We start from the raw sequence: 8598 nt of genomic DNA, 5'->3' as shown, positions 1-8598 counted from the left end.
TGTTATGTGTGTCCAGTACGTTCTGTACTATCACCATCCTGTACTTAGTTTAGTTTATTCATTCATTTTAAAACAAAGCAAATTCAGTATACAAAAAATACAAATGAAAAATAAAATGAAAGGCAGCAGAAGGAAGAAAAAAAATCTTGCAATATCTGTGCCTTTTTCCATCAAAAGAAATTCAAACAATGGTAAAAAAAACAGAAAAAATAATTGATAAAAATATAAATACTTTCTCAGACAATTTTTAACGATACATATGATTTCATTTCATATTTCTTAGACTGGATTTTACCAATCTCCTAAACTTATACATTTATCCTGCACTTTTAATATCATTCTCCAGATTATTCCACAATTTTATTCCTTGCACTGAAGTACATCGTTCCTTCAAACTAGTTTGGATTTTAGGTTTCACAAACACCTCTGTCCCTTTTTTAAATTGTAGTAACGTTGTCTCTTRACAAAACTTGATTGGATGTTCAAAGGTAATATATTTTTATGAGCCTTACACATAATCTGAAAAATGCTGTAATCTACCATCTCATAGAAGTCATGGGACAAGCAGTGTTGCATTGAAAATGCAGGAATATCGGAGTTTGTGGTAATAGTCAAAAATATGTTGAGAAACTCCCTATTGGTGGGTTTCCTCTGGTGCAGGTCAGCGAGGAAATGCAGTTCCTCCAATGAGTCCCAAAAGGTCCAAATCCCTTTTCAGCATCCGGTAAACTTTTAGCTGGTGATTAGTGATGTTCCGTACCACTGATTTCCTTTCTAATTCCCAGTCAAACTCAGGCTGGTAACTGTTCAGATACTGATACTTTGTGCAAATCCACCTAATGTGTCTGGTAAATCTAAAAAAGAAAAAGAAAAAAAAGTAGTGCGTTTCAATCACCATTTTGTAAAGAATATGACATCAGAGTAATTTTTTAATTTTAAATTCTGAAGTATATTGATTTAATGTCCTCGTTTACAATATAGACAATACAACAGCAGAAAAAACAGAGAACACAATCATACAAAATGTGGGAAAATGGTGTTTTAACCTATAAAAAGGTTAAACCATTAAAATAAATGATTGTTTAATTACCACTAACTATTATAAAAAATGAAAATTTGCATCTTGATTTATGTTACATGAACATATTAACAGGAACATACTGTATTTACATGCAAATACTGAACATGTAACATCTACACATTGAATGATTGAGCATGTACCGCTGCGCTTACACATTACCCAGGCGGAAGAAAAAGTAGTTCCCACCAACCATGTATTTAGACAATATTTCAGTAGTTTAGTTACTTTCAAAGTAAGTATCAGACAATATTTTGATTTTAGAATTGATTTTAGAGCATAAAGATCTGGTTTTTGTGTTGTCAGTGTTTCAATATCATTCCACACATCACTGTTGGTAATGCCAAAACGAACGTCCTGGTTGGGTGCATGCACCATCACATTGGGAAATTCTCAAATTGAAGGTGATTTTTAAAACTTTTATAATTAATTTCTGTCTTTGGTGACTGGGGATATTTTACTGTATGTAGAGCTTGTTTCTCTTCATTAAGACATAATCAGTAAAATGGATGATGGTATAGTTTGAAACAGTTGATGCCTCAGCATGTGGGAATTCAGTGTAGCAGCTGATAAACAAGCATTTAGGACCTTAGCGTCCCTGAACAGATTAATCAGATACAATGCACATGCTTTTGGATTCAATATGACAGTTGCTGCATGTGAACATTATGTTTTTATAACAGTGCAAACGTTGTTCCTCCCTTGTGCTGCCAATCAAAAGACATGTAAAAAGTGAAAAGGTGAATATACTTTTCATTCTCATTAATAAAGACATGACACCTCTAGGATTTAGGAGTTAATTTGAGGATTAAAGGGGCTTTTATTTTTTTCAAAGAGTTGTTTTTGATGCAAGAAGCAGGGATCAGTTGGAAAATGAGTTTCTGACTGAAATATGTCTCAAAGAAGTTGAAAGCAAAGTCACAGGAGTCAAAAGATGTATCTAAATATGAAACACACAAACTGCACACAGGGCAGACCTGAGGTTGTAGGGGGCCCTAAGGACTCTATTTCCTACACATTCTCACTCCCATGTCGTCACATATTGACTCTTTTCCAAGGTTCCCTCTACGTCCGATTTTGACACGCCGGGTACCCCCCTCGCGTCAGTCCTTGACGCCCGCGGCTTTTCCGGGTTGCGCCACCAGGGGTCTTTGGGTCGGGGGTCTGAGGTTAACATGAGGGATCAGGATTAATGGTTAAGTTTAGGTACTGGGATCAGGGGTAGGATGTCCATGGTGAATATTAGGTAATTTCAGGCTTTGGAACATGTTGACGTGAATTTCCTACATTTTCTAAAAATGGTTAATTTTAGGTACTAGGGTCAGGGACAGGATGTCTAAAGTGAACAAAGGTAATTTCAGGCTTCGAAACGGTAGTTTTTGCGCATTTTCTACACTTTCTGAAAATATGACAACAGATTTCGCCCCATCTCGTCAGTAACTGACGTGACGGGGGTACCCTGCGCGTCACAATCGGACGTAGAGGGAACCTTGGAAAAGCGTCAATATGTGACGACTTGGGAGTGAGAATGGGTTGCTATTTCAGTTATATTGTCCATGCTTCATCCAGTGAGCCAACAACTAATTCCTTGTATTTCTCTTACAATTCTATCAATTCCTTCACATCATCTTATAAATGATTGGAATTCACTGGAAACTTTGGAGCTTCTTGGGGGAGTCTAACAGACTGAGAGCTTTTTTGGAGCTTCCACACAAAGTGACCTGGAAAAACAAGTGGTGGTTTCAGTGACCACTCCACCACAAGGCCTGTGTAACATAAATATATTATCTAGTCTGAAGGGGTCCTCCAGCTCCCTCTGGGGTCAGCTATGTGCTGCTCAGAGTTATGTGTCTGCTCAAACTGTTTACGACACATGCTCTGTAATAAACTGTAGCTCACATCCTTCCTCTATAGACACATCATACAAAGAAATTAACAAATACGACAAAAAGTAGATGAAATTAAAAATAATTAGACATTTTTAGGAAACAATGCACATGAATATTCACTATTATTCATTTAAAAAAAGAAAATAAAATAATTATTGCTACTTATGTTTTTTAAATTAAAACTATTTCACGGGTCACCAAAATGTGTTCATTTTTTTCTTAGCAGATGCTGTTATGGAAAGCTTTGAAAACAATCAAAGAAAAATACACTACTGCTACTATTACAATCAACAATTATAATAATTAGGGATGTCCCAATACCAGTTTTTTCTCAAACTAAGTATGAGTACTTCAGTTTGGTACTCACTGATACCAAGTACTTACTGAGTGAGAACCTGAACATTACCTTTGTGAAAAATAAACATGYTAAGTGTACTAAATTTTAGCAGACTTGAAGCCAGACTAATCATCAGTATACTTCAAGTTTGTYAATGATTATTTAACTTAAAGCATGCAATTTTGGATCAATTATTTTTGTACCTATTTTATTAAGTCAATATTTAGGTTTAATTATTTTTTAAGAAAATCACAATTTGAAATGTACAATTTCAAGTAGAAGTACTTGTAAAAAGTCTGGTATTGAGCACAATACCACTACCAGTATTAATATTGGGACAACACCAATAATAAAACAAAAATAAATATAAAAATTGTGAACAATTTTGGAAAGACTTAGGCCTAATTGGTCTGTTTAGTATTTCATTATGCTACAATTATTACTATTTATTCATATATTTTACACATTTTCATCATATTTAAGATCTAAACTTTCTTGCAAAGTCACTAAACAACGACACTCTGCATTTCTGAAAACTAAGTTGCAGACAAATCCTGCTTGTCAGGACAGTTGTGCGTTTGTATGTATTTGAGCATGTGTGTTTTAATGTTAATCTGGTCTAGATAGTGTTGGAAAAAAATTGTAACAGGAAGATAAACCTTTTGTTTGTGGTCAAGAAATTGAAAAAAAAAAGTCACATTTCAAAAGTTTTAAAATTAAAAGTTGACTAAAGTTACAGTGTTAATGACTCTGTAATCCCCACTTCAGGCCACATTCAGCCCGCGGGCCAGCAGTTGCTTGTCACTGCTGCACTGTGTGTGCAGCCAACCACTGAAGAATATGAATATTAGCAAGTGCAGATCAACATTGTGTCAATACTTTTGCTCACAGGAACATAGAAACCATTAACAAGTCTTTTGTGGTGTACATCTGTTTCCCATGGCTTTGTAACCTCATTTTGTGGATTAATTCCATTCATTAAGAATCAAGTAAATGATAAATAAAATCACCATACTGCATCATATTTCAACAATAATTTAATAAAGAGTTTCATAAATTATATAATTCAATTAGTGACTGAAAAACAAAACAGTCTAGAGGACTTCCTTGGCTTAGAAAAAGAAATGTGAAGCAGACGCAGAGATGAAGAGACAAAAAGGAGTGACACAAATCTCACCTCAGAATCTTATTCCTTCTTGCAGTCTTAAAGGCACTATTTTTTTTCTTGTCGTCTTAAATGAACATGGTTTTATAAAGTTTCAGGAAGTAACATGAATGTGTTTGTTTACCTCGCTGCACCTGTGCTTTAGTCGTTCTGATTACATCCTTTGGTGTCGGTCTTTTCCTGCCTTTTTTTTCAAAACAGGAGCTAAAGGTTTAATTAGTCCTTCTAACCCTCATCAGAGTCAGTCTACCTCAATAATGCTCGCCTCAATCAAAGTGAACAATAACCACCTGCAGGTGCGCAGGGATGCAAAGGGATGGGCACGTCCAAAAGGCTACACTCACATAAACACACTCTCTCACACGTCCTCACTGGGGGCCGAGGTACCCTCAGGACTGGTGAATTATTGAGCGCGCTATCCCTCTAAAAAAAAGTGTTATTGATTGATTATCACTATGGGTTTAATAATTTAGTTGTTTTAATAGCAGAGATGTGGAGAAAATGAACAGACCGGGAAAGAGGTGGAGCTAAAAGATGGAGGAGGAAGAGGAGTTAAGGGGGCAAGGAGGAAGACRTCATGAGAAAATAAATAAATAAATAAAAAATAAAATCTGTTGTGAAGCAATGACAGATATGAAATAAAAATCAATAAAGATAAAGATGTGGATACTAAGAAGGGTCTTTTTTTTACAAGTGTTTTACCATCACTTATTGAAATTTCAGCTGAGCTTCTAAAGAGTCTAAACAAGCAGCAGTGTGCAAAAAAGCTTCAAATTTACCCAAAGGCTGATTTTAAAGGAACATCTACACTTTCATCCTTCTTTCTCTTTTTCCAAAACACTAATTTGTACCTGCCATCAAAATCCAATACAGGGGTGCCCAAACATTTTCCCAGTAAGGGCCAAAATTAAAATCAATCTGAGGGCGGTGGGCCACATGCAATAATATAATACACGAAATGCAAATACTTCAAGTAAAGTTGTATTTTTTTACGATTAAGCTAGCAGCCCACATTTTTTTGTTTGTTTTTTTTTAGTCCATGGACATAGAAAAAATTCAATGAATGCTTGGCAGCAAAGGCTCATGAAAATTTCATAATTTAAAATTTGAGTGTATGTGGTCTTATAAGGTTTGCAAATCTAGATATGGACTTAAATCTAATCTAAATGTCTCTAGTTACTTGTATTTTATGTTTAATCTTAATATAATTCAAAGAGAAAGTGAGTACCATGAGTTAAGACTATCTGACTACAGCTCCTTGTACGTATAGTTGGATCAATAAGACTAAGTGTAACTACAGTATTTCTATGTGAAACAGGAGATTACAATCTGGTAATCAGGATAACTGTTAGTGGGCCAAATCAAATAGCTTGGCGGGCCAATTTTGGCCCGCGGGCCCCACTTTGGGCACCTCTGATCCAATGGTTAAAAAAAATAAACATTTGCATCTCTGTGTAAAACATTGTTATTAATGATGTGAAGCCACCTCAGTTTGTCTGTTAGCAAAATATTTCAAACTTTTTCAAAAATCTTCAGGAAATTATCATTTTTAACACATCTACAACTGATGGATATTTGAAGCCAGTCCTGTTARGACTGCCACCTTATCAAACGGAACTTATCAAGCACAAACACTGTTCAAATTCAGTCAATCTTACAGATATTTTCCCAACCTTTGGCGTAGTAGTAGCACAGACTGATCGCCACGATAAATTTAAAGCACTAACAGACTGCGCAAGGTTTTGGTTTGAAATGTTGCTCAAAACAAATGAGTCTTCTGAATCTGTTAGCATTCTGTGTCTTGTATATGTGAAAACTAATTTATTTTTATTGTAATTTARAAGTTTATTTAGATTTTTTACCTGATTTTTACGACAAAAAACTATAACTTTTAACCTGAGTCATGCTTCAACACATTCTGCTTTAAAGAAGCTTCAAGTTGTAAAATGTTTCATTTAATTAAACTAAAACAAATATATGGTGAGGTCTGGCAATAAAAAAGCCCCATAATTACATTCAAAGAACTGTTTAATGTAATAATGATGTTCACCTTAGACCTTTAGGATATAAAATGTCACTGTTTCATCATTTTATATTGTGAAAATGTGTCATAATTAGCTTAAAAGGATTTTTTTGTGTGAGTTCACTGTGACATTTGACTACCAAGTTCTAATTACTTCATCCCTAAGTGCTCAAGGACATTTGTGCAGAAATGGAAAGAATTCCCTCAAGGTGTTTTCTGAGAAACTATATAAAAAGTGACAGCTAACCTAACCTTTGACCGTCTGAATTTAACTAGGTCAATATTTCATTTAAGATAATATGAAGTTAAAGAAATTTCCTCAAGGCATTTTGAAACATCACGTTTAAAAAAAGGGATGAAAGTTGAGATATCTAATAAACAGTGTAGTTTTTATAAAATCCTGTTGGAGTGGTACTTTGAATATTTTACTCCATAACTCACTGATGAAGACAGTCAATACATTTCATTCAGCTCCCATCAGGTAAATAATCAGCGATTAATATATCCACATTACTGTGCACCTTATGGTAGACAAATTTAAATTTGTCTCATCAGTGTTGGAAAAAAAAAAGAAAACTATAATGAAGTTGTTTTGTAATTAGACTAATGATACGTGATTACATTCAAAACCATYTACACAAAATAACTGCACCTGCAATCAAGCGCTGAAATTAATGTCAGCATGGATAAAAGTTCAGGTCTGGGAGTTCGTGGAAGTGATTGCAGAGACAAATTATTCCTGTGTAATTTCAGCAAACCAGTATGACCTGTTATTTTCTAAAATAACCATTTTTTGTGCCGCTTCTGAATGGAGGATGTATGTGTGTGTGTGTGTCTGTTTTGTCCTCTGTGCCTTTCTCTCAGACCTCTTATTTCAATTCTCCTCACAGTTCATTACTGGCTCTGAAGACAGGCTGTGAAAAAACATGACGTGAGTTGTAAAAATAAAATGATGCCAGGTCAGCTGCTCTTTTACCTGCACTTACAGTTTGTGACATTTTGTCCAGTGTGTTTCTCCTTTATTAAAAATGTATGAGCAGATTGAGACTCAGTCTGGAGGAGCATGGCTTGTTTAATAATCAGGATGTTTTGTTTTCAGATATTTCTTTGTGAAAGTGGAGAATCAGAGGTGGTTGTTGTGTTGTGTCAGTTGATAGATTACCTGCTGAATGCTAATATGAACACCGTTGGTTATTGTTGAGCATCACTTTGTAAGAACCAGCTCAATGTTCAGTTCATTCTTATTAAAATGAACTAATTCATATTCATTGTTCACCTTTTCAAATTGTCATCAGTTTATGGTCACAAAATAAACTAGTTTATGTTTAAATCTCTCTCATTAGTTTTATTTGTTGTGTGACTTTTAGCCTATTTAGCACATTTACTGTGACAAAGCATTAGCATCACAATCTACCTGCTATTTAAGGGATTTCTCATATTTTTCAAAGAGGGGTTCTGTGGAGAGGCTATGAACAAATAATATCTCACCTGTTATACATACATTTTAAACATCAATTTAGAGAGATAGAGTTTGGCCATGTGATTACTTCTAATTTTTGGTTCTAAAAATGCAACGTCTGCATTACACAACTTATGTTTCTATCACTACTTGTGTGTCCATGATGATTAGACAAATCGCCTATGTGCTGCATGGTGTGGAGCGTGGAGGCCAAATCCTTATCTTTCAGCTGATAAATGGATAAACATTTGGACAAACAACAAAAAAAGTTTCTCTCTTGCTGCTGGATGAAAAGTTTGGCAGCTGGAGCAGGCTTCACCTTACGTGATGCTGAGAGATGGAAATAAAAATCTGCTTCACATCAGAGAAGACAGAGATGGGAGGTACCCTGCTGTTGGAATTACAGTGAAGAGACTAAAAAAGGACCTGTCTGTGTTTGAAAACTGTCAGCTGACAGTATGAAGGGTAAAAAGACACATATTGAAACATCACAGCCCTTTAATGTTAAGTCAATCCAGTATTCATAAAAGAAAACTTTATCCCAAGGAAAAAAAAACAAATCAGCATCAGTCAAAATAAAACATTTAAATATTGATCAAATTATCTAATTTGTTTTTATAAAAAGTACAAATAGTTAGTTGTTTGAG

The sequence above is a fragment of the Austrofundulus limnaeus genome, unplaced genomic scaffold (assembly GCF_001266775.1).
Source record: "Austrofundulus limnaeus strain Quisiro unplaced genomic scaffold, Austrofundulus_limnaeus-1.0 Scaffold265, whole genome shotgun sequence".
NCBI lineage: Eukaryota > Metazoa > Chordata > Actinopteri > Cyprinodontiformes > Rivulidae > Austrofundulus > Austrofundulus limnaeus.
Note: the sequence above shows the minus strand (reverse complement) of the source record.